The sequence below is a fragment of the Ursus maritimus genome, unplaced genomic scaffold (genome assembly GCF_017311325.1).
Source record: "Ursus maritimus isolate PB19 unplaced genomic scaffold, ASM1731132v1 scaffold_4, whole genome shotgun sequence".
NCBI lineage: Eukaryota > Metazoa > Chordata > Mammalia > Carnivora > Ursidae > Ursus > Ursus maritimus.
Genome location: NW_024426552.1, coordinates 58,409,737 through 58,435,177, shown reverse-complemented (window position 1 = coordinate 58,435,177; position 25,441 = coordinate 58,409,737). Strand labels below are relative to the sequence as shown.

Genomic DNA, 25,441 nt, shown 5'->3' with positions numbered 1-25,441 from the left:
CCCGGGGGGGGGGGGAGAGAAATGCTTCACTGGTTATGTATGTTGCAAATATTTTTTCTTAGTCTATTTCATGTCTTTTACCCATGTTTATAAAGTTTGGAGTTTTTTTGTTTCTTTATATTGAGAGATTGATGGTATTTCTCATTTAATCTCTGAATATGGTGTGTATCACTTAATATATCTTCTTTTTTATTGATGTAAAATTGGTATATGAGATTATATAAGTGTCAGGTGTACAACATTATAATTTGATATCTATATACACTCCAAAGTGATCGCTGTGATAAGTCTAGTTACTACATCACCTTAAAATTGAGCCCTTTGACTCATTTTGCACAACCCCTTCCCCTCTGATAGTCACCAATCTGTTCTCCATATTATGAACTTTTGTTTTGTTTTTTAGATTCTGTGTATAAGTTGAAATCATAGGATATTTGTCTTTCTCCATCTGACTTATTTTACTTAGTATAATACCCTCCAGGTCTATCTGTGTTGTGTCAAATGGCAAGATTTCTTTCTTTTTAATGGCAGAGTAGTATTCCATTGTGAATATACACCACATCTTTATCCATTCCTCCATCGATGGACACTTAGGTTCTTCCCATATATTAGCTATTGTAAATAATGCTGCAGTGAACACAGGAGTGCATGTATCTTTTTGAATTAATGTTTTTGTATTTATATTTTGTGATGTTAAACAATTCTTACATTCTTGGAATAAATATTCTATAATTGTTATGTAGTTATGTATATGTACACAAATGCACATGCATTTTGCTCATTTGGTTTGCTATTTCCTTTAGAATTTTTGCATCTAAATTCTTAAGTGAGATTAGCATATATGTTTCCTTTCTTGTGTTCTCTTTTTTAATATCAATTTTGCTATCAATTGATCATAAAGTTACTCAGGTTTTCTATTTCTCATTGTGTTGATTTTGTTATGTTGCACTTTTCTGGGAAATTGCCCATTTCATTTCAGTTTGTAAGTTGATTAGCCTTTCATTGTTTAGTATATTCTCTCATAATATTTTAATGTTTCCTTTATCTTTAGAGATATATTCTTCTCATTCCTAAAGTTTCTAATTAATTAGTGCCTTTTTCTTGCTTAATATTTAATGATTAATAATATTTTGATCAGTATAGATTTTATTATTAGGATGAATTTTGATAATTTCACATGGTTTACACCAATATTTTATTGTCTTTTTTTTTTTAATAATGATTTTTTATTATATTATGTTAGTCACCATACAGTACATCCCCGGTTTTCGATGTAAGGCTCGATGATTCATTAGTTGTGTATAACACCCAGTGCACCATGCAATATGTGCCCTCCTTACTACCCATCACCGGTCTATCCCATTCCCCCAACCCCCTCCCCTCTGTAGCCCTCAGTTTGTTTCTCATAGTCCATAGTCTCTCATGTTTCATTCCCCCTTCTGATTACCCCCCCTTTCTTTATCCCTTTCTTCCCCTATATATTTTATTGTCTTTTTAAAGAACCATTTTGGCTTTCCAAAGAACCCATTTTTGCTCTCTATTGTATGTAAGTTCTATGCCGTTAATTTTTGTTATAATCTTTATTATTTATTTCCTTCTCCTTTATTTGGCTTTATTCTGCTGTTATTTTTTAACTTGCTAAGTTAATCTTTAACTAATTAATTTTACAACTTTTTAACATGTAATATATGCATTTAAAGCCATAAATTTTCTACTAAGTACCACTTTAGCTGCATCCCACAGGTTTTGATATGTAGTGTCTTTATTGTTGTTTACTTTAAAATATTTAATATTTCCATTATGATTTTTTTTACTCATGGAATATTTATAAATGTATTTTTTAGTTTCCAAACATATAGGGATTTTTAAACTGGCTTTTTTGCCTTAATTCCTGATATTACTGCACTGTGGTCAGATAACATGCTTTGTATGATATGCCTTCTTTGGTGTTTGTTGAAACTTATTTTATAGATCAGTAATCATTGAATTTTATAAATACTACACGTTAGTTTGGCAAGAACATGCAATCCTTGAGGGGAAGAGTTTCTACACATCAGCTAGTTCAAAATTATTAGTTATACTTAAATCTCCTATATATTTACTAATTTTTTTTGCCTCATCTCTTGAAGTATCTTTTGCCTCATGATTCACTCTTTTACTTTGTTTAGAGTTCTGCCAGAATTTTTTAGAATGCCTTTTTGTCAGCACTCTATCTAAAATACCTGCATCATCAGATCTACGCTCTCTTTTCCCTTGCCCTGCTTTTTACTTTTGGCATTTTTCTGTACAGGACCTTGTATTTTATATTTTATATACATTGTCTCCCTTACTAGAACATAAACTTGCTAAAGACAGGAATGATGTTCTATTCACTACTGTATCTTTTGGGTCTAATCATACTTGCCTTCAACAGGCATTTCATATATAGTTGTTGACTGAATGAACAAAAGAAGAGCTGTTTCTGATATTATGGTGAGCTTCTTTTTAGTTGAAGGGGGTTGTTACATGAGAGTTCTGTAGCTCCTTGCAAAGTGTTTTAGCATTCCCTTCTATCCTGTGACCGTAGATCTGTGCCCATAAGAGTCTAAAGAAATCCACATTCTTTTTGCATTAGTTTTTAAGCTTGGATTTTATGTTCTAAGAATAAAGTGTAAATGCTGATTCCTAAGGTGCCCATAGAACATATCTGGGTTTCACATTTCTTTCATGTGACTTTTTACCACCTAGAGCCCTAAGAAGAATTCAAGTGTTAATTTTTACTGCTTCTTCATGCTAGTCTGTAGATTTTTTTCTACTTGTAATCTGATGGATTGGGCATCCATTAATAAGCATGTCCCAGTTGTTCCTCCATGCCTCTCTTTGGCTTTAGGTCTTGTCTGTTGTCTACACATTGGTGTTACTATTCTATATATCATCCTAAATATCTGGGTATATGTGAATATGATGCCCTAGGGTCCAGTAAGTCTTCCGCCCCCGCCTCCCCCCTTCGCTCTGGCTTTGAGTTCTTTTTTCTGACACTCATAGATGTTCCTGTCTATGTTTTATTCTAACTTGGCTCAGTTTATAATTACCAAATTATCCTAAATATCTGTGTATTTGACGTGAAAGAGAGATAGGATCACGTTAGTAGAATCTGACATGTTTACTGCAATTAATAGCATTTCATAGTAGCCTGACTTTACTTCCGAAAGGTCCGTTAGGATCTTTATGTGAATCCTTGTCAAGTTTGTTTATAGCATGGTAATCCCCTTATGGAAGATGCACAGTAAGTATACTAATGTATCTAGCACTTGATTTAGATCATGTTGCCCTATTTCTTCACAGGCTGACATCCTTCTGTGCTGTCATATCAATAATCATTTGTGATTTTTTCCAAAGAAAATATCCTTTAAGTTAACAATTAACATCATGCAGTGTGTATTTCTCTGTGTGTGTATGTGTGTGTGTGGTGGTGGGAGGGAGGGAGAGGGAGAGTAAAAGAGAAGTTAAAGGGTTTAAGTGGGAAAAGAAACTGTTCCAAAGAAAACAATAGTTGAGGAGGGGATGGGAAGTGGGTGAGAATACAATGAGACAGCTTGTAGCTAAACGAGACAAATCTTTGGCAAGGTTGGTTTAATTCTTTTCAGGGAGACAGATGAACTATCGTAGAGGCAGATAAATTATCCCAATGCCAATCTGCCCTCCCCTTCAACTCCTTGGACCTGACTTCTTTTCCTAGATAGCCAAACTGGTCCTTTTTGCTGATACCTGAGTGACATTGAGAGGATTGCACTTACACTCAATTTTGGTTCTTTGTGATTTGTGCTGTGTTCATGTCTATAGGGGAAAATTGGTCCCTCTGAGTACAGAGCAAGTAACTGTCACCCTGATGTTATGTGAAAGCTTCTGTTATATCGTGATATTAACAGGAACCGAGGATCAGCAAACCTGTGTTCTTTTGGAACTGCTTTTCTTCAACATTCTCAATACATAGCAAGAACATAGGTAATAAAGGAGGTATTCATGTCTCACAAGTGAGACACGAGCACTTCGTCCTCTTTTGCAAATATTGCAATGTTTTGTGATCTTTCATCAGAAAAGAGAAAGAATCTTCAGTTATTTCTTTAATGAATCAGTTACTTTATGAAGCTTTTGAAAATGTTATTTTGCAGATAGATTCAACAATCTTATCCCTATTGTGTAAGTTAGTGGTACGCTTTCTGCATTCATCTTATCCCGGAAGGTCAAGCTTTTTATGACCTCAAAAAGTCTGATCCTTGTTTTGTATAGACAATTACCTAAATGTTCCCATTATTTAGAATGGATATTTCAACCATCTCAAGGTTTATTTTTACTAGAATTCTCAAGTGTTTTCATTTATTGAATAGCGAATCCAACTGAAGCAGTTTTTATAATATTATCTAAGTTCTTATATTTTCTCATTTTATTTTAAGATTCATGGTTGTGTGACATGTGATGTAACTTAATAGCAAACTTTGCATTTAAATGTTGTAGCTTTCACGTTTTTACAGAAGTCTGGTTGAAGCTAAAAAAATATTTTGACACCATAGGCTCTAGAGATTTATGTAGCCAGAAGAGATAAAGTAGAATTGGATGGCAGAAAGGTAGAGTATTGATTATCACAAATAGAAGGGCTGATAACTTAATGAAAGCTGATTGGCGGTAGAATTTATTATAGCAACTGTAAAGTGGAGAAGAGAAAATGATAGTGCTACTAATTAATAAATAAGTTATCTCATGACAATGTGGATCAACATACTATCATTTAAAATCTTTACAAACCAAATTTTAGTTTAATTGTGTAGCTATTTTGGTGTTGGAATACAGTTTTGAGAAGCATAAAATGAGTTTTAGAATGCCTTTTGAAAGTAGTTATCAATCAGAATCAAGTAAAAGGGTATTTAGTACTTTGGATATATGAAGGTGTGTTTTACTTGAGAATTTTAGAGGACCTAAAAAATTTTGAGGAAGAAACAATTCTTGTAATAGATGTAATGAAAATGTAACTTGAAATGGCCTGACAACATTTTCAATAAAACACTGGAAGAGAAATCAGTAAACATCTTGAAGACAAAGGAATCATGAGCAATGAACAAAATGAGTTTATTACAAACAAATCATGCCTGACAAAATTAATAGTTGTTTAAAATAGAATTGCAAAATTAGCATGGATAAAGGGAATGTATTTTTTAAACTTCAACCAAGTATTTATTGTGGCTTTTCAAAAATAATTTTAATGTTAGGATACAAATAATATGATGGATTGGATATTTATGGAAAGATGATGATTCTGTATAAGGCCAAAATGTAATGCCAAGAATATGCCTAAATTGATTGTGGGATTAGGTGGCAGTGACAAGGGTGACCTAAGGGGCTTAGGTCCCTGTAATTCCCATCAATCCCCCAAAAGTATTTTAATTCATGTAAAAGCAACTTGCATATCTCGCAAAAACATCTTCTAATACAAGTCCTCATAATAGCCCTTATAATTAAATTTTGTTGCTTAATCTCCCCTATATAGAAATTCTGTAGGCTTTACTGATGAATTTAGACCAGAAGTCAACAAATCTGTCCTCGTGTTTTTCTTTTTTAGTTGGGACATAATTGATAAGTAACAGTATGTAAGTTTCAGGTGAAACATGATTTCATATATGTATATATTGCAAAACATCACCACCAATAAGTCTAGTTAACATCCATCACCACACATAGTTACAATATTGTGTGTGTGGTGAGAACTTTTAAGATCTACTCTCTTAGCCACTCTCAAATCTACAGTATATTTTTAACTATAGTCACCATGATGAACATTTACATTCCTAGGGCTTATTTATTTTATAATTAGAAGTTTGTACCTTTAGACCATCTTCACCCATATTTCACATACAACCCAACCCTCTTCACCCCTCCCTTGCACCCTGGCAACTACCAATCTGTTCTTTGTATCTATGAGTTCAGTTCTTTTGTTGTTTTTGTTTGTTTGTTTGCTTATTTGTTTTTTAGATTCCATAAGATTCCATTAGATGTAAGTAAGATCATACAGTATTTGTCTTTCTGACTTATTTTGCTTAGCTTATAATGCCTTCAAGATCTATCCATGTTGTTGCAAATAGCAGGATTTCCTTCTTTTTTGATGGTTGAATAATAGTCCATTGCATATACATGCCACTTTTTTTTTAAATGCATTCATCCATCTGTCAACACTTAGATTATTTCCAGGAAGTCTTAGCTATTGTAAATAATGCTACAGTAAACATTGGGTTGCAATATCTTATTGAGATAGTGATTTCATTTCCTTTGGTATATACTCAGAAGTGGAAATGCTGGATCAAATAGTAGTTCTATTTTTAAGTTTTTGAGGAACGTCTATATTGTTTTCCATAGTGGCTGCACCAATTTATATTCCCACCAACAGTGCACAAAGGTTTCTTTTTCTCCACATACTCACCAATGCTTCGTATTTCTTGTCTTTTTGAAAATAGCCATTCTAACAGGTGTGGGGTGATTTGGTTTTGCTTTGCATTTCCCTGATGATCCCATGGTTTTTGTAAGTAAAGTTTTATTGAAATATAGGCATGCTCATTTGTTTATGTATTTATTGCCCATGGCTGCTTTCATGAGATGATAGCACAGTTAAGTAATTGAGACAGAAACTGTATGACCTACAAAGCCTTAAATATTTATCATTTGGCCTTTTACAAAAAGTTTTCCGACCCTAGTTTAAATTAATGCTTTTTTTTAACCTTTAGAAACATTTAGAATTGTCAAATCTGAGCATGTTTGTACACTGTATGAAGGAGGCAGTGAATCTGTACATTTTACTACTCTTAGTTGTATCCTGACTCTTCCATGTTTCATGGATACCGACTCATCCATTTCGGCAATAAATATCCAAAATGAGATATGTGACACTGTCAATGCCTTCATTCAGTTTCATTCAACCGTTCTTGACATTATAAAAGTTGATGATGATGTATCAGTAGGTTTAATGGGGGAATGTGAAGGGAAGTGTGATTGAGAAAAACAATGATGTTAATCTTAAGTATCAAGACAGGCTAGGTTTAATTCTCTGACAATTTATTTTGTTTAGAACTCTCTAAGTGGGGGTGCCTGTGTGGCTCAGTCAATTAAGCATCTGCCATTTATCTTGGGCTCAGGTCATGATCTCAGGGTTCTGGAATCGAGCCCCGCATTGGGCTCCTTACTAAGTGGGGAGTCTGCTTCTTCCTCTACCTCTGCTCCTCCCCCCTACTTGTGCTCTCTCTCTCTTGCTCTCTCTCTCTCTTTCAAACAAATAAATAAAATCTTAAAAAAAAAAAAACACACACAAAAAGAACTCTCTGTCACCAAATTTATCTTGGATCTTTTTCCCAAATGTAATTATGTTAGGGGCAGAACATTCCTCAGCCTGGGAATTAACTTAAAAAAATCATCTTGTTCACTGTAAATGCTTGATAAATATTTATGGATTGAATATTAATAATTATTTTTGTTTGTATTTATTATTCAGATATTTGAGTGCTTAGTGTATGCCAGGCATAATGCCTAGGGGCAAGCAATTTGTCACTGAATTATATGTAGCTAAACTGATAGGATCCCTAACGTAGGAAGATAGACAGTGAATGAGTTTATAAATAAACAAAATGATTGCAGAGAGTGATAACCTGTGGAAAAAAGAAAGCTAGGTAGTAGAATCAAGAGTGACTTGGGGCAGAGTGACTTGGGGGATAAAGAGTTACGAGGTGCCATTTGAGCTGAGATTGAATGATGAGAAGGGGAAGCCATCATGTAATGATCTTGGAGAAGAGCTTTAGAAGAACAAGTTCAAAAGCCCCCACCAAGTGTGGCCTGATAAAGGAATAGAAGAAGACAAATGTGGATCCTAGTAAGAGTTTGTGTGTGTTGTGTTAATTTAAGATCCACCATGTTTTGTGTTTGTGAGAGTGTTAGTGGGAAGAGCACATGCGGTTAGCCCTGTGTATATATTTTTAGTTTGATCATATTTTCAAAACTGAAATGTAAGTGAGCTAAAATGAGAGCGATTGAACTGATTATATCTGAATCAATTTTTATTGAATCCGAAGGAAGACTATGCATAGTTTTCTGGATAAGAATAGGAGAAGAGTGAGAAGGGAAAGCATTGAGATAGAGTTTTGGAGAAATTGGAGATTAGCATTTGTTCTTTGGCTCCAAGACCATGTAGATTTCAATTACGTGAATGATCCTTAACATATTATAGGCCTCAATAAATGTTTGCTGAATCAATGTATACTGGTTTAATCTGATTGCATTGGAGGGTACAATTTCTGATTGGATTGGAGGGTACAATTTCTGCATTAATTGGAAGAGAGGATACACAGTAGAACCAGATTATGGAGGACTTTGCAAACCAAACACATTGGATTTGATAGTGTAAGTGATTGGGAATCATTATAGAGAATAGGGTATAGCTAGATGATTTCCAAATGTTTGTTTTATTATGGTATGTAGGATGAGTTAGAGACAAAGGAGCTGAGGATGGTATTTTATTCCAGATATACCTCTTATTTTAACCAGGTTTTCATTCCCAGCCTGGCTTCGCTGCATTGGAATTCATTACTTTATTAAAAGTCCCTGGATCTAACGAAGAAAAGCTGCCTCAGTTACCAAGGTTCTTTCTTGTTTTGCCTTCTTGCTTCTATATTCCTGTTTGCCCTTGCCCTGCTTTGTTTCCTGTTTATCTGATCTTTAACCATTTTCAAGACTCTGAACATTCTGCCTTATTTTGCCCTTTTATATTTGTATCTTACTGGTATCTGCTTGATTGCATTTATATGTAGGAAGTAATTCAATAAAAATTAAATGGAATAAATTTATAACTGAAAATGTTTCTGTACAAACTATAAAAAAGGTTCTTCCTTCCTTCCTTCCTTTCTTTCTTTTTCTTTCTTTCTTTCTTTCTTTCTTTCTTTCTTTCTTTCTTTCTTTCTTTCTTCCTTCCTTCCTTCCTTCCTTCCTTCCTTTCTTTCTTTCTTTTTCTTTCTTTCTTACTTTCTTTTCCTTCCTTCCTTCCTTCCTTCCTTCCTTCCTTCCTTCCTTCCTTCCTTCCTTTCTTCCCTCCCTCCCTCTCCATCCCTCTCTCTGTCTTTCTCTCTCTCTCTCTCTCTTTCCAGCCTTTGCTCTTTATGGGATTACTGAAAATATTAAGGTTGGTGCACTGAAAGCAAATGAGATACAAATTTGTTGCTATCTCTGGGAGCACGCAATCCCTTGGTGAGAAGGATACACCAAGAAAATTTTCACGTTGTTGCAACTTTGGCCACAAAAGCAACTTGTCGGCCCTCACCTTAGTGAACTGTTATTATGACAATATGGGCCATTTATCCTGTTGTCTTGGTTGCACATAGAGTATATAATCACTCAATTTTGTATCTCACCAGAACTATTTCCAAAAGGTAATGAAGGGTCAGCTTTCATTGTAGGGTTCCACGTTTACTGAGATAGTGGTGCCTTTTTTTTCCCATTTGGGCATTTGAGTCTGGGAAATTAACAATGATATAACTGCCAGCTGCATAAAGGTGGTGCCAGTTTTGTCAGCAACTTATGAACTACTCCCCAAAGGTATATGTCTGGGAAAAAACAGTATGAATGTCTTGCATAGCAGTGAAGAGGTGGACTTGTGTTACTTATAAAACCGTGTAAGAAAAACCATCAGCTCATGACTGAAACAGAAAACGTAATAATTGTTTGTAGAAGTGCATACTCTGGCCTGATTGACTAGGTGTGAATCCTGGTTCTGCCATTCAGTAGAGAGGCGATCTTTGGGAAATCACATAATCTCTCTATGCCTCAGTTTACATATTAATAAAATGAGGGTAATGACGTCTGATATCTAGCTACCCACCTCCTAGTTTTTGAGTTTTAAATAAGCAAATATACATAAAAGTACTTAGAATAAAACCTGAATACAGGGAAGGTTTATATTTTTGCAATTTTCTGATAATCTTTAGAAGTAAAGGTGAACATTAAAGAGCTTTCTCTCTCACCTTACCTCCTCCAAGAGTTACAAAACTGTAAGAAGATTGTTGCCACTTCTAGAATGTGGAATGATTTGAAAACAGCACTATTTTGTTTTAAAGCTCAAGCTCTGGTAGTGCAATTATGCTAAAAGGAAACATACTTAACCTTTAACCAAGACTAAATTAAGCAAAGTTGTTTTTACACTCCCCTTTTAAAAGGAAACAAATCATAAGAAAATACTTCATTATTAGAGATGTCTTCAAAAAGCAACTTTAAACATCCTTGTTATGCCTGGGGTCGCTGTGTTGTCAGTACAATCTCCAATGTCTATGCATTTACAGTTTTGTAAAATTAGAGGGCAAACAATCTTTTGGTGGGTCCCTGTGGTGTGAAAATGTTGGGGTTTGGGCTGAACTTTCAGAAAGAATTCTTGAGACGTTTCGGTGCAAAAGGTGATTTTATTAAAGCACAGGAACAGGACCCAGGGGCAGAAAGAGCAGCACTGGGGTTGTGACAGGACTGATTAATATACTTTCAAGTTGGGAGGGGGTTAGGGATAGTGTAAGTCTCTAAGGAATTTTGGAAGCAAGGTTTCCAGGACCTTGATGGGACTAGCTATTGTTAGGAAAAGGTCACTTAATACTGTCTAATAAAACCTTAGTCATGAGATCCTTCAGATGTGTATGAGTGGGCCATATGCTTGGAGGATGATTGCCAAGATATATCCTGGGGTGGGATGGGGGATAGAGATAAAGGAATTTTCCAAAAGAAATTTGTGTATGTTTTATATGTTAAAGTAGACTTACAGGATCCTGGGGGGCAGGTCAGGATAATGTTAAGCTAAGCTTGCCTTTTGCCCTTAGCATAGTGTCAACATCGAGGCAATTGAGTTCCTAGAGGAAGGTCACTCTACCAGTTTTAAGGACTTGTCAATGGCTATAGGCAATAAGGGAATTAAATTTTTTCTTTTCCCATTGTTTCCCACATCACCTGGACTCCTAGAAATATAAAAAAATACTGTGAACATGTACATCTTTCTAAAGAAAGAGACCCATGATTTTCTGTCATCTTCTCAGAGGGACTTATGACCCCCCAAAAGATTAAGAACCATCCTCAATGGGGCGCCTGGGTGGCACAGCGGTTAAGCGTCTGCTTTCGGCTCAGGGCGTGATCCCAGCGTTATGGGATGGAGCCCCACATCAGGCTCCTCTGCTATGAGCCTGCTTCTTCCTCTCCCACTCTCCCTGCTTGTGTTCCCTCTCTCACTGGCTGTCTCTATCTCTGTCGAATAAATAAATAAAATCTTTAAAAAAAAAAAAAGAACCATCCTCTGTGGCAGAATAAGTTTTTCATCTTTAATGAAGATAAAATTATAAAATCCTATTTACCAAGGCAGGAAAATCTGCTAGTATATCTTAGGTTTTTAGTTGAAAGAATCAAGGCAAAAACGTTATTGTTTCTGGTGAACCCTTAGCTAACCAGAATTTAATTAACCAGCATTCCAGGTAATCAATGTTTACTTGTACCAAGCAGCAGTCATTCTTCAATATATTAGCTGAGCTAGTATTTCATCCAGAGAAAATGATGAATTTTATTTACTGTTAATTCTTTCTTTTCTGTTCTTCTAGTTTTGGAATTATTAACATTTTCCATAGTTTTGTAATTGTATATTTCTTATGATATGCTTAGGAATAAGAACATTATATAAATGCTCCAAAATCATTATTATATCTATCTTATTAATACAATTTAGTAGAGAATATTTATACTCATTCAGTCCAAATGTATTGTGGAATAAAGTATCTGAAACAGGACAGGGGATAGTTGGAAAGAAGGGAATTTTACTGACCTCTGAAATCTTAAAAATGTGTTGTATTTCTTATGCGCTGTGCTAATGTTTAAATTCACATTAACTTTGATGTTTTTTAATTGCTTTTATTAATATGGCTTAAGAGAATATTTTAAAATAATTGATTTATGAATTCTTAGAAAGGGTACACATTCCAAGCTCAAAAACTTTAAAGTTTTTAGTTGAAGGAGTTTAAGTAAATAATTCAGAAATGCATTCTGTTTACCTGTTAATAATTAAGCAGGTTAGACTGTGTACTTTTTATAGTCATTGAGTTTTAATTTATTTATTTGTTGGTGTGTTGGTTTTTAAGAATTTATTTAAGGCATTCTGCTATTGGGAAATAAAAATGAACAGAGTAAAGCTGCACATAATATAAGAAAGGGATTGGGTTACTTTTAAAGAGACAAGTGACAAAAAAAGAAATTGACTGGATTTTAGGATTAAAAGAAGTATTTAGTACATAATCTTTCTGAACTTTTCCCCTCTGTTTGGAGGGGAAACTGAAATACCTAACAGCAAGTATGACTGAGTCAAGTGAATAGTCTTTTGTTGTTGCCCTAGAGCCTGGTTCAGTGGAACTTGATTTGATCTTAGATGGCTTCATTATGGGGTTTGGTCCGGTCACTTTAATGGATTCTTGGAGAAGTCTACCATAGAACTTATCAGATTCTCTGGTGCTTTAAAAAATCTGGTAATATCCAAAGCCAGAATGTGTATCTTCATTCTAAGAAGCACCCAATTATGGACTAGAACTGAATTAGCCTTTTTCAGTATTCGAGGGACTGCATCTTGTCCTCTTGACCATGTATGTATAGGTTCTTCCTGAGGTTCTTTAAGGATTATAAATTGGTTTTCATTTGCCATTTTCGATGAGATACAATCAAACTTCATATTTAAATTTTTATTTAGTGAAGACTTATTTTCTATAATATCAGTATGGGATAGCCTTTAGCAGTTTCTATTTGTTTTGCTGTAAGGTTATCATTTGCTTGCTCTTAATTTTTATTTATTTGAAATTGAAAATATAGTGGTCCTATAACTGAAATTGATGCATGTTCTACTTGCTTTCTTTTATAATAAATAGTATGCTTACTATATAAATATAGCCTCAAACTTCTCAAGTTTTCTACATTCCAGGCTGTGCATTTCTTTGAAAATTAAGTTAAAGATGTGATCGATTAAAATTTGGCTCCTAGGAATCTAAGAGATATAATTATAGGTGGTTGCTCTTTTTGTTTTTGACAAATCTTATTTTTCTTTCTTTTCTTTTTTTGAATTTTCTTTCTTCTTCTTACCTCCCTCCTTGCTCCATCTTCTTTCCTTCCTTCCTCTTTTATTTTTATTTTTTTAAAATAAAGGTGGCCTTCAAAAATAGAGATAGATATACCTTTCAACTGGCTTTCTTAACATTCAGGAAATCTAGTAATATGTCATCTAATCTTTTTTCTGCAATATAGACTAGGTCTTGTTTTAGTGACTTTAATGTTTATAAAAATAATTTGTGTTTATTATAGAAAATTCGTAAAGAAATCACAAGAAGAAAAATATCTGCTGTAATCTTAATATCTGAGATTAGCGCTAGGAATAATTTAGTATATAGGTCCTTACATGCTTTTTCTAATGCATACATGTTTTTTCTGATACATAGATAGACACATACATGCAGATCTACATTTATTCACAGAACCAAACATTGCATATATGCAATGTTTGGTCTATATATGTATATAGTATACACAAAATCATTAAAAATTGTTATGATTAGTAACATTTTGCAATCTGCTTTTTAAGCTTAATGATGCTTTGTAAATTTTCACTTGCTATATTTAATGAAAGCTGGCCATTATATCACATATCATTTATTTAACCAGTTCACTGTTTAGACTATTTAGGCTATTTTAATTTCCATTCCTTTCAGTACAGATTAATTATTACAGAATATTCATTACAGATAATTATCTATTACAGATTAATATTATTTTACATATATCTTATCTTGTGTTCTTCTATTGCAAATTGCCTATTCATTTGAAAAAAATGAGAACTTTGTTTCATTTATGTATTTATGGATTATTAACTATGGTGTCATATACATTAAAATATTGATCTGTTTTATTGTTGGCCTCATATTTATTCAAGATATTTTTTGACTTTGAAAAATTTTTAATTTTAAGTAGTGAAATTCATGAATCTTTATGCTTATGTTATATTCTACTACTGTCTTGTGTCTTAAAAGGCATTCTCACCTTGGAATTCAGAAAATTATATACAAAGGTTTTTTTACAGCTCTTTGATTACTTATTATATTCAGAAGTATCAATCTGTTTTATATTTTGGTGCCTGGTAAGAGGTAAGGAACAAAAAAAATTCTTTTCCTATATAATTAGTCTCAACACTATGAAAATGCTACCTGTAAGACTTACACCATATTAGAGTCCTTGTGGTCTATTCTACTGATCTGTCTCTTTCACTGCCAATATCACACTGTCATCTATATTTCAATCTTTGATGAAAACTAACCTTGTTCTCTACTCCTTTGCTGCAGGGTCAAAAACCAATACTTGATGTTTTTTTCTGTTGTAACCTCCTATTTGGTTTTATTTTTTAAAATTTGAACTAACTATGAAGCATTAGAACTACTAAAGATAATTTTATTTATTTATTTATTTTTAAAGATTTTATTTATTTATTTGACAGAGATAGAGACAGCCAGCGAGAGAGGGAACACAAGCAGGGGGAGTGGGAGAGGAAGAAGCAGGCTCATAGCAGAGAAGCCCGATGTGGGGCTTGATCCCAGAACGCCGGGATCACGCCCTGAGCCGAAGGCAGACACTTAACCGCTGTGCCACCCAGGCGCCCCTACTAAAGATAATTTTAGTTCAATATAGTTCAACAAGATTTACTGAATGTTTGCTATATACCAGTCCCTGTGCTTGTATTAGGAACACATAAATGAATTGGAAACCTGTATGGTAGAATCCTGTGCTAGAAAAATGTATTAATGTGATGGAGGCAGACAAAGTGTGTAAATGGTCAAGATAGTGGCCTAATATTGATAACTTTATTTTTTCTGATTCTTTTTCACTTTTTTTTAATCTACGACATATTGACTCTAGCCATTTTATATGCTTTTCTTTTTTCTTTTAAACCCAGAAAAGATTAAGTGACATTGGTTTAACAGAGTTAGATTGACTCAGGCATATGAAGTATGATGACATTTTTCATATTCATGTAGTCTGTTTTTTTCTAATGAACTGATAATTGTGTCTTCCTATTTTCAGTTCTGTAAATTTTTATTGAATTTGTGCTAGGCACTACTTAAGGAGCCATAAGGAAAGAAAAATGAATGTCTTTGACAAATTTATATTTTAGTGGGAGAAATTCATTATTTATAAAATAATAGCAATATAATAAAATAATAGATATTAAGAGTGTTGTTTGCTGTGTGCATTGTACAAAGCGAGGTAATATATATTAACTCATTTACCTCTTATAATAGCCCATCTAATCCCCTAGATACTTTTTTTGACTCTGTCTCACTTCATGCACACTTTTTCTTATTGTCACCTCCTCGGAGAAGCTTTCCTGTCCAAACCAATTTAAAATATCTGCCCATGTCACTCTCAATGCCGTTAATTTACTGTTTGCACTCATGGTACTTAATTATATGACATTATAAGTTTAAGTTGTAGAAGTTTGTAGTTGTGAAAGAGCAAAGTTTTATAAAATTTAACTTCTTTAAGTCCAGATTTCTTTATCTGTAAATGGATGCAGACTTAGTGCTTGTCTTATAGGTTGGTCAGTCTGTTCATGCTTTCATTCAATAAATATTCACTGATCTTAGTATATGGTGGACACTCTTCATGAAAAAAGACAGTGTCTGCCCTTATGGCACTTCCATTCTAGTGGGGCAGACAAGAGATAAATAAAAATTACTTTTATAATATATCATGTAATGGCCAAATTAATTTTCTCCAAATTAAATTTCTCCACCTCATCCCTACAATCTGAACATTTTTTTCTAGTTTTAGTTATTTTCTGTTTATCCATGATTAACGGTTCTAATCACACTCCTTCTAAAAGATTCTAATTTTCTAAAGTTTGGTGTTGCAGGGTAAATGTGATATTACTCAGATATCCTGACTATAAGCACCTTCCTTTCCTCAATCCCATTTATCAGTACAGCTTAAACTCAGGTTTGTTTTGGTTTACTGGTATAGTTTGCTGTTTGATTCTTTGTTTTCCCTTCATAAAATATTATTTATGCATATTAAAGATCCAATCAATTAAAATCCTTAGATCTTTTTCATTTTAATATTTTTTTATTTAAAAATTTTTTTTCTGTAGATGCACTGGCTGATAGGATTGGCTTATGTTTATGTATGCATTTCCATTAGTAAAACTGCTTTTAAGATTTTGAATGGCTGAATCTCTGTGGAGATTATTAGTAAATATGACATCAAGGTCATCATTGAGATTTCAGGGCAAATTTAGAGGGGTAATTTTTGAAGGACATAAAGTATCAAATTCAATTTTTAATAGGAGAATTGTTTCTAGTAAATTTTTTTTTTTTATATTCAGACTCACCAAATTGGCCTTAAAGGCACCTCAACATCTTGCCTGCTTTACTGCTCCCAGTCCTAGCTTTGAGTATATACTATCAAATGCATGTGGATGGAAAAGAATTTAAAACTGATTCATCCATTTGTTTGATATCCCTGCCTCCAAATCTGAGTAGGACCCTACAATAATAGCCTTGCTTGCTGAGACAGGAAACATAAAGCCATGTTCTAATGTCGGTGTATTAGGTGCTATATACCAGTTCAAGCATATTGAACATGTTACCCTCTGTTCCCTGTTTCTTTCCATCCATTTACTTTTCATTCTCTGGACTATCTTCCTTTATGCAAATCTCTTTAATATCACTCATTATTTTGAGGATAAGGCCTGTGTTTTCTGTTTTTGTTTTTCTTAACTCATCAGTACTTACCACTATATTATACACAGTAGATCTTTACAAAATCTCTGATAATTAAGAATAGATAAATACATGGGATAAAACTATTTGGGATTAGTTTTTTTTCGATTATACGAACATAAATGTAAAACCTTAATTGTGTAAATTAAGAAAGCTGATTTTTTTAAATGTTTTTTTATTATATTATGTTAGTCACCATACAGTACATCCCTGGTTTTTGATGTAAAGTTCGATGATTCATTAGTTGCGTATAACACCCAGTGCACCATGCAATACGTGCCCTCCTTACTACCCATCACCAGCCTATCCCATTCCCCCACCCCCTCCCCTCTGAAGCCCTCAGTTTGTTTCTCAACGCTTCTAATAATACTGTAATACCCTGGTCTATATTCTAAACCCTGTACACGCAGTGATTTAAAGCATATATTTGTGCTATACTTTACTTTGTACTTGCACTGCACATACAGAAATGAATGTGTTACCTTTTTTTTTCTTTTTGAAAACTATAGATATTAGTTGACACACACAAACTCAGCTACCTACATCTCATGACTAGTTATAGACATGCTATGGAAACGTAAATTGCTTCCTTGGAAGATTTCTAATTTTAAGTATTTCCTTTTTACAGTCACACAAAAAGAAGTATTAAGGATTGCCTTTTAAGACTCTGAAGACTGAAGGTAATGTCCAGTGATATTTTCTTGAAAGTGTTTTGTCTTCTTGAAAAGTTTCACAGTATTTAAGGACTTGGGTTTACTGCCTCAGATCTTTCTTGCCCTTTAACACATTAAATATCTTTTTCTATGTCTACCTAAAAAATAATCTGAAATTATAAGTCAAAAAAGAAGAACCCTTGTGTCATGTCAGAATGTCTCAGCCTAATTGGGTGTTGCTGTACCTCTTCTTCCTTCTATATGGGATTGGATTATGGCCCTTCCCTGTTTTTGAAATCAGTTTGGAACTCTTCTGGTTTTATACCTTTCCCTTTTCTTAAATAGACATATTGGCTCAAAGCCAAAAAGTTAGCACCCATTCCTCCTCAGGACGAGCTTTATAACTAACTGTATGAGATAAAAATACGTTTGTTACAGACAACAAAACCATGCAGGAAATCATGCAGATGAAATTTAGTGGCTACTTGTAGTCAGAAGTCCAGAATTTCAGGCAAGAAGAGTACAATAGACTTGTGTTGTTTCATTGTGTATAAAGAGCTCATAGGCATTGAAGAAGGTTTCTGAGACAAGAAGGGGCTGTAATTACTTTGCTTCTTACATGCATGGTTAGATCTTCCAGCGAGAATAACATGGTAGGGTAATTTATTATAGAAGAGTAAATCACAGATTACATTGGAGGGGGATGGGGTGCTGCGATCCAACCATCAGTTTTGTGAATACATACACTTAAGCATGTGTGATAACTTGTTTTTAATTTCTTTACACCAGTGCACACCTCAAACATTCCGTTTAGCAGTGGGATATGCAAATTGTTCCAAATGCAGCAGCAGTACTTTCACCTGAATGTCAAAACTGTCAGAGAGCTTTAAATCAAATCTTTATAACATTTTTTAAAAACCAGCCAGCCCCAAGATTGAGGCACCAAACTCACTGCAAAAACTTGATTCCTATGCTTTCAAAATGCTCCAGTATGTCAACAGGGTAATGTCAAAGTTCTAATTCACCTGCTTTCTAATTTTAACCTTTTAAGGATTTTATTTTATTTGGCTTAATTACGATATTTTCTACAAATTAATGATAAATGCCTTGATTAATAAAACCAAATGTCAGAGAAAATGACAACTTGATGAAAAATTAATACTCGGCAATATTTTAAGGTACAGAAGTACTAAAGATGTACTCTTAAACCTCATACTTCATCAGCTCTTTTTGAAGGTGGGTAACAGCATTATTCTTGCACAGTTTCCATAGCCACATATGTAGATGTGTTTTAGCAATATAATTCTCAGCTGTTGTTTTTACTACTAGCTGTTATAGATAGAAATGTATTCATAATTTTTAATCTTTCCTTTTCCTCACGATATTATTTATTTTTATTTCACTAAATCAAGGTAAACTATATTTTTGGTTGGTTGTAGAGATGAAGCTACCACATTAAGCATCCAAACAGCAACGTACGTGTGTGTGTGTGTGTGTGTGTGTGTGTGTGTGTGTGTGTATTTCAAGAGATCTCATGGTATAAAATGTAGTAGTTTGCGACTGGATATCTGTTAGACTGTTAATTCATTTGGTTATGAGTATTTCAGCTGGAATATTTAAAAATTATTTAGTAAAAGTATTAAATACAAAAGGAGAGCACCTCTATTTCAAAGGGAAATAGATTTTAATATGGGGATTTACATTTTTCTCAACGTTTTTTTCCTGAGGTTTCATTAAAAGACCTGAATACCAATAAAGAGTTGTAATTTGCTTTTTTCCTATGAACTGTTGGTTAGATTAAAAAAAAATGCTAATGATTAACAAGTATGACTATTTTCCCCCTTTTACTGAAGATTATGGAGTTAAAAGAATTTTAAAGATTCCATTATTTTTCCATCTTCACAAATATCAGGATAAATTTTGGATATGAATACTTAATTATTTGATTAAATGTTATGCAGAAATAGTACTATGCAGGAATTATAGTCTGTGTTGGTTTTTTGTTTTCATATTTCACAGATGAAGCTGCCAACCAAATGAGGGAAGGCACAATGGCCTCTTCTGTGTTGTGCTTTTGTTTGGTTTGGTTGTTCAGGGATAAAAAGACCCACATAATGCACTATCAGTGAAATGGACACACTTTGACCATCTGTTCATATAACGACATGATGGCCATACCTATCAACAGAAATTTCTGCCAACTAATGTTAAAATCACCTTTTTTGTTGTTGTTGTTGGTGGTAAGATGCTAGGAATTCCTAGATAGGTGTTTCAGGCATGTTGCTATGCATAGTAAGATAAATAGAGGTAAATGTTGGTCAACATCTTGTAAATACAATTATGCTAATCCCAAGGAGAAACATTCTTCAATGGAGATTTCTGGTACTGTTTAAAATTGGAGATGGATTGTGTTGAATCTTCTTTTAGCTGGCCATAGGTTTTATTGTTTTTGTGTATTGTCTGGTTCCAGACATCCAGTCTGTACTGGCAAAGCTGCTTGATCAGTAGGGGCCACCAACATCGCTGCCCTGACTGCTTTACATACCTGCCATGAATAATAGATTTGTCAGCTAGTTAATCATTGCATTCACCGTCTCTGTTCCTTCTTAGCTCATCACTGCCCAGAGAAGTTTAAGTTCCTCTGTAGCACAAAGCTTCTATTATGTTTCTATACCTGCATTTATTTGTATACCAAAGCATCTATTCTTCTTTTTTCAAATACTGATAAATAAGACATGCCACACTTCTTTGACAATTCTTCAATTACATATTAAACAATGTACTTTCCCGCCTTGTTGATTATATCCTTCTGCCTTTCACCACTTTACTTCCATATACAAAGCAATTAACTTTTATTCATTAGTTACAGGATTTGGTCAAGGAAATACTAACACCTACCTCACAATTCACAACTTCGTAAGTTTCTCATTGAGATTCTAGTTATTTGGGTCAATACTTTAAGAGAATGTTATCATTTCCCCAAAAATGTTTATGAACAAAGGAGGTAGACTAAACCCAAAATAATCTTAAAAGACTTTTGCTTGATGTGACAATGTTTGATCCTAGAAATGAGGACAGCTGACCAAACCTTATACAGTTAAGAGTCTTCAGTTTCAGGAAGTTGGAGTTGATTTTTTAAACTTTATGCTGGTGTGAACACACACAACAATCAGCTGATGTTCTTTGAAAAATCTAAACCTTATGGAAATTTAAACCCGTTAGATTATCTCTCATCCAACAGAAAAAAAAAAACAAAACCCCAAAACCTAAAAATAAATATGTTTTCTAATGGACTTAATATATGTAAATTTCCAGCTTTAGTACTTATAATTTGACCATACCTTCTCTCTAAATGACTTTTTAGTCCTTTTGGAAACTGTGTTCTCTCCTTTAAGCTCACATTGTTTTACTCTGCAAGCTCAAGTAATTGAGACCTTACTGGTTTGAAAAGATTAAGGCAGCTTCCGGAATTGCCTACTGTATGACATAAGTACCAGTAGAATGATCAGTTTCTCTCAATAGGATTCATTTACCTTCATTTCCTTTGCAAGCTTGTGTTTATTAATGAATAAACTACACTCATGAAACACACTGCTAAATAGATCAATCAAAAGATATCAAGAAAAACCGTGATCATTGTCCAAGATATGTAGGGGATTTGTGTTTCCTGCTTAAATGCTGCTTTCATTCTTCCTCCCTATCTACCATCCCCCCTAATATCCAGGTTTCTCTTTGTATCCTTTAGTGATGACAAGATGTTTTTTATTCCTCTAATGAAGTGGGAAACAGATTAACATGCTTTCTTCTTGGGATTTAGATTACTTATTATAGTACTGCTCGACGTATCTTTGTAATACTCCCCAACCTCTACCCACAACTAATTAGTGACTTTCAGAATTAGGGAAAATATTGGTTGTGTGGTGGCTCTATATTTACCAGTGATCAAGGAAGTGTTACTAATACACTTGTCAGTATTAAAAAAGAATTAAGTAAATAAAGGGCCAGATGGCCGAGCCCAGGACCTATCAAGAACCCAGTATGTGTGGGCTGGTCCAACGGAATGACAGAAGCATATTACCAGGCTAAGTGGAATCAGAGTTAGGTTTTCACTTATAAGAAAAAGGCCATTTTTCAAATGTGTTTTCTTATGATAATAGTGATTTACATGTTCAGACCTCATTTGTACTAGTAACATTCAAAAGCATATAGCTCCCTGTATATCAAGAGACAGGAGTGTTTATATGTATCAGAAAAGTCTCTTGGAACAGGACATAGTGGCATCAAAGTAATGCATTACTATGTAAGCATTTTTGCTGGTTCAGAGAAGAATCCTGCTTTGTTCTCTCACAAAAACCTATGTGTTTACTGTTACAGCTTAATTATTACGTTTTATTTTAATTGAATATTTGTCTCCCCCAATAGACTCTACTATGGCTTATGATATAAGGAACCTGGTTATGTAGAGGTTGTTATAGTGTATGGCCAGATGGGGGACTAGTAAATATTCTTTAAGTGTTTTCTTACAATAAGAGCATTACAATAGTGGTTATAATAAGATTAACTTAAAGTGAAGAAATAGAGAAAACAAATTCCCTTCCTTTCCTGTGATTTAATTGTCTTTACATGTATACATTTATAAATATCTTGTTTCCTACTGTAATTTCTATTTGCATTTATTTTATCTTATTTTGCAAGTAGGTACTTTTGGAAGCCGTTTTAAATCTTCATGGTTTCTGGGATAGATAGATGGGTTAGTGAATTGCTGGGTAGGTAAACTGACTAAATAGAATGTACATTTTGGGGGGGCGCCTGGGTGGCTCAGTTGGTTAAGCGTCTGCCTTCGGCTCACGTCATGATCTCAGGGTCCTGGGATCGAGCCCCTGTAGAGCTCTCTGTTCAGCGGGGAGCCTGCTTCTCCCTCTCCCTCTCCCTCTGCCTGCTGCCCCGCCTACTTGTGCTCTCTCTCTGTCTAATAAATAAATAAAATCTTAAAAAAATAAATAGAATGTACATTTTTAAAAGATTTTTCTCAGCTACACAAATAATGGAGAGAATATTAGCTAACCATAGGCCTCCCATCTTCTTTCTCTCCATGCCTTCTTTCCAAACTCCAGCAGATATTTAGGAACTTCCTAGGTGCTAGATATAACTGCTGAACAATAGAGACATAGTCTTTATTCTTGCGGGGCTTTCTGTCTAATAGGAAAATATAATAAACACATAAATAAACATTACAAACATAGATATGTAATTAAATGGCTTATTTTGCTGAACTCCTCAATTCTGGCATGAGTTAGGGAATTTATAGTGGAGTAATTATCTTCAATGACCTGACATATTAATAATAGTAGATCACTTCTAGATTAAAAAAGTGCAGGTTTGCCAGATTATTTCAGATTATGTTTTATGGGGTGGGGCCTTGGGATGAAGATAGATAAAGCAATACTTGCTTTCAAGGTGAGTCATAAAGAAACCAGTTTCATAAACCTGGCTTACTATATATGATGTAGGTGACCTTAATATGTGTTTTCAAATCTCAGATTGAAAAATCATAGGAGTTTTTTAAATGACAAAATATTCTCTCTTATAAGGATTGTTCATTAATAGTCCAGAGTTTACCTGTGAATTGGGTTGTAGTAATGGTGATAAAGTAATAGGTGATAGAAATGTATATTTTTCCTTTCTCTCTTTGGATACGTGTGTGGAGTATTTTTGTCTTCTGATCAGATTGTTCATTATGCTCCCTTTGGATGTGTGTACTGTTTGGCCTTCCAGCCTTGCATGCTCATTCAAAGGCATTCCAAGTCATTATGCTGGACTTCAGCCTTGTTCAGTAAAAAGGCCATTTCCTCCATCAGCTGTCCACTTGGACATACATCCTTTTTACTCTCAAAAAGATTTTATATGCATTCAGAGTATATTAGATGGATTTGTCAAATTACTCACAGATAATCAGTTTTTTAAAGTTATAATTTGAGCTATGACCTCTCAAACTGTGAATTATAAGGTTTGACCCTTTGGTTCACTGTTTGACACAGCAGCCATTAATTACAGTTTTTAAAGGACATTTTATTTCAGTTAGAATTTGTGTTATGAAAACAGTTTAAGTATTTTTTTCCTTTAACTTTCAGGAATAGATGCTGAAATGTAAATGTATGTATGTGTGTTTACGTATATATTTAGTTTTTGTATTTATTAAATATTATAGATAAATATGTTATATATAATAGCTATTATATTTGAATATAAATATTGTATATAAATATAATAAATTGCTAACTTGCATAATCATGCCATAATCAAGTGTATTTATGCATATTTTTACCACTATATTAAATCTGTTATACATACCCATAAAGATTTTTCTATTATAACCTGTGAGTGAACACTAAGATCATACTTATTTTATATAACTCTGGTATCAGGAGGAGAGTGACTTTTTAAATATGTTTATCAGGGTGACAGAGACTTTATTTGAATCTAGGCTTTTCTCTTTTCTTTTCCTTGACCAAGGGTACAGAGGTGGGTACATACCTATGAGCGCCCGGTGTCTGACAGTAATTTGAAAGTCCTCTAGATGCAAAGTAGCGTGATGAGGGAGAATATAAACTGGTCAGGTGATTTTCATAGATGGGTGTAGCTCAAGGTACTGAGATGAAAAAGACATAGCAGAAAGGTTGGTTTAGCTAAGTGGAGAAAGATATCCAGATGTATGGATCTTTTTCTGATTAAGTATATAGCTTAGATTGTATTTGTTTCCCTTTAGACCAATTATTTGTGATTTTTAAGGAAATATTTATCTCTATTTTTTCCAAAAGAAAAAGTAAAGGCAGTATATACTAACTAAATGTAGAATTTTCAAAAGACAGAAAATTTCTGAAATTAGTTGTAAGCAAATTTTTATTTTACTAAGTAAATTTAATCATTTTCAGATTTCCCAGAATGTCCTGGGATATGAATCTACTAGATTTCTCCCCACTAGCTTCCATTAATACATAATCAAACAATCTTTTAGATAGACACATTTTAGGAATTTTATTTTCTCATGGCAGAAAAAAAATAATTCTTTGTATTAAATGTAAGGGCTTGTAAATATACCATGGAGATTATGAAATTTGAAAATAGTTTTCAGAGAGCAGTACGCCGAGAAAAATTCAGTTTAATTTTCACATTTTATACTGACCTCATCTTTGTTTGATAAAGATATCTATTCACCTTTTCTTGTTCTTCATATCACTTAAAAGCTAGTACAGGATGACATTGAAAATTATTTTTATTTAGGTCCCAATCTACATCCTGAGCCCCTAATTTCCAAACTTCTCTCCCACTTTTCCTATCCTGCCTCACCTTCTTTCCCTAAGCATGCAATTCTTTCCACCCACACTGCACTGTTTGCTGTCTTCTTAACACACTATGTCCTGCCACGTTTTATGTCTTTGCCCTTATGGTTCGGTCAGCCTGCTGTGGCCTTTATGTGGCCTAGAAAAATGCTTTATTTATCCTCAAATACAGCATCGACATCTCTTTTCTTGGCATTTCCTTCACATTTGCTCACATGAATATAACACTTACTACACTATATCATAGTTAGTTTTTACTTATGCGTGTCTCCTTTCCCAGATGGTAAGCTTCTTGAGCGAGGGAATATGCCTTTTTCATCTTTGTGTTTGGCTTAGACCAGGTACTCAATAAATACTTCTCGAATTGGTTAGTCTATCCATAGACTTAGAGAAACTATATCATTAGTTGTACTCAGAATTTATTCACAACACAAACAGCAAAAAGGGATCCTTTAAAAAATATGTGTACTAAATTTCCTTTGTGTCACTACATGATTTCCTTTAGGTCTGAGTATTTGTTTTGGTGCTTATTTCTGTAGCTCAGTAAGGAAACAAAAGTTGTGTCCTATATGCTGTGATAAAGTTAAGTACAACTTTAAGACAAAAGGCGTTTATTAGG

General features: G+C 33.9%; 1 protein-coding gene across 28 annotated transcripts in view; it reads left to right on the top strand.

Moving 5' to 3' along the window:
• Positions 1-25,441, top strand: part of ZBTB20 (zinc finger and BTB domain containing 20) — a 757,238-nt gene that overhangs the window by 130,625 nt on the left and 601,172 nt on the right. For 27 of the 28 annotated variants that reach the window (XR_005832190.1, XR_005832191.1, XR_005832189.1 and 24 more), the window contains one exon: positions 17,458-17,509. The exons of the other annotated variant lie outside the window; for it this stretch is intronic. The gene's annotated coding sequence lies outside the window, so the exon portion shown is untranslated. The remainder of the gene's footprint in view (positions 1-17,457; positions 17,510-25,441) is intronic. 28 annotated transcript variants of the gene reach the window in all.